Source organism: Magnolia sinica, chromosome 17 (genome assembly GCF_029962835.1).
Source record: "Magnolia sinica isolate HGM2019 chromosome 17, MsV1, whole genome shotgun sequence".
Classification (NCBI taxonomy): domain Eukaryota; kingdom Viridiplantae; phylum Streptophyta; class Magnoliopsida; order Magnoliales; family Magnoliaceae; genus Magnolia; species Magnolia sinica.
Window position 1 is genome coordinate 53,009,310 of NC_080589.1, and position 2,297 is coordinate 53,011,606.

At 36.4% G+C, this 2,297-nt stretch overlaps 1 long non-coding RNA gene across 1 annotated transcript; it reads right to left on the reverse strand.

Moving 5' to 3' along the window:
* Positions 1-387: 387 nt before the first annotated feature.
* On the reverse strand, positions 388-1,383 carry LOC131230247 (uncharacterized). Its single transcript, XR_009163944.1, has 2 exons — positions 1,077-1,383; positions 388-786 (listed from the first exon to the last, which is right to left on the reverse strand). It is a non-coding gene; the product is annotated as an uncharacterized LOC131230247 (long non-coding RNA).
* Positions 1,384-2,297: the final 914 nt, after the last annotated feature.

The window sequence follows — 2,297 nt, forward strand, 5'->3', positions numbered from 1 at the left end:
CCGCACCTATGTGATAGACAAGCTGATAACTAGAGAGCTAACAAGAAAGTGTGTTCGAGTCTACAAACGAAATGTCATTTTGTTAGTACAATTCTTTACTTTAAATATAAGTATTAATAATAAATGTTATATTAAATATAAGTCCAGACATATCATATTGCAGTACATCAGGATGCATTCAAGCAAACCTCCACAATAAGATACTTAATATGGATTCCATAAGCTACAAAAGGAAGAAGAACAATAATTCAACTCTAGTTCAACATCAAAGACAACAATACCAAAACCATAATCACAAAAACAAACCTCAGAACTTGCTTATTGGATAGGAGAATCAATTCCATGTGTGTTTTAGTTCAACAGTAAAGACAATAATACCAAAACCAAAACCAGAAAAACGACCATTTCTCCAACTCATTTAAGGTTATTACATGATGGATTCTAGAAAGCATATTCAACAGTTTGTCATATAATAAATTTCCTGGAAAAACAAAACCCAAATTGAGCAATATAGTAATAAAAGATATCTTGGGACGCCAAGTTTTGCTCCCACACCAAGATATTGAGCTGGCACAACTGATGGACAGACTAGATGTCACACGCGTACCAATTTTTATTTTTTTATTTTTTTTTATTGCATGAGCTACTACAACATGGGAAATTTGCATTGGACCAAGAGGACCGTAATCATCTGAAACACCTGTTTTACACATACCATTTATAACAGGCTCTTTGGGGCCACCATCTTATATATGTGAAATCCACTTCATTCATCAAGTGAGGAACCTCTCATGTTAAAATATTTTAGCACTCAGATTGCAAATACTTGTAGCAATGAACAGAGACAAAATGTATATAAAAAAAGGTTTATGACTGCCTAAAATGGTGTTGGGCCAACCCAAAACTGGTTTATGAAAGCCTGTTGGTCATTTGCTAATACCACACTTATAAGAAGAAAAAATAATAATAATCAAAATTCAAAAAAAAATAATAATAATAATAAAATCAGGTCTGAACAAGTCTGCCAAGTCGAGCCGTCCCATGCCCAGCTCTAAGTGTGTGTGAAACAGTGGAACATGCTTCGATAAATAAAGATGCAACCTGTTTAGGATTCCAGCGATTGGATTCTTTGGGGTGACAATTCCAACATTATTGGTCTGACTCACTATAGACCTTGGAATTGGTGAGACTCTCATTCGATTTCAACCAGAACATATACTACTGCTGCATTTTCTAAATGATTCTCTTTACACTACTGATTCTTTTTATCTGGTAAGACATTAAGGTCACTTTTATCTAGAATTGGTGAGACTCCTATTTTTTCTGCTTAGACCTTCTACAAATGGTAAAGACTGCATATTCTTGCTGCCCTGCACCAATCTAATTTTTTTAAAAGAAAAAACAGATTACAACAAGGGAAGCAAAGTCCTAACTCCCAAATCCCAATACAAAGTGAAGAATGCCAAGAAGCCTGTTTGGCTAAGGTAAAAGTATCGACACTGGGACAGAGGGCCTATAATACTTTTTTCTTTTTGAAGGATAAGAGGATCTATAACACCAAAAATCAATTTTTAAGGGCCTGGTTGGTAGACACCTAAAAAAGAGCTCATCTCATTTTAGTTAATTGTAATTATGTATTAGAGATCATATTTCATTGTGGTAAAGATTAAAAATAATCTTGATAACCAATAATCATGAAATACATAATTATTTTAAATTAAAATGAGATAAACTCATTTTTAGGCATCTACCAAACAGGCCCTAAGTAAATTTTGCTCATCTCATTTGTCATTTCAGCGTACTAGTCGCCGCAAGTGAATTGTTAGGCATGACATTCTAAAGTTTTCACTGGAAAAGCCTCCAAATCATCAAGTTACGTATTGAAGAAAGGTCCATGGGATGGCAGACAACTGCGAACCACGTGACACTATAAAAAGCAAGATCCCCTTGATTTGATGGAAAGTGCTCTAAAACATAACTGAGAATGATACAGTATACTTAAAACAACTTGAAAACTTAAAATGGCAAAAGGATTCCAAGAAAAGCCTAAACAGAGTTCCTTTGGAAAAGAGATGTGTGATGGGGTTTTCCTCCTCAGGTTAGAGGAGATGAGGTGCGGTTCAGATGCCACAAACAGTGGAATCACCGCGCTGCTCGACCAGTCGAGAGCACTGCTTGACCAGTCGAGTGAACAGTGCTCGACCAGTCGAGGGTCACTCGACTCAAAGTCTAGCGAGCTCAGTGAACAGTGCTCGACCATTCGAGGGTCGGGTCGACCAATCGAGTGAACAGTCTCG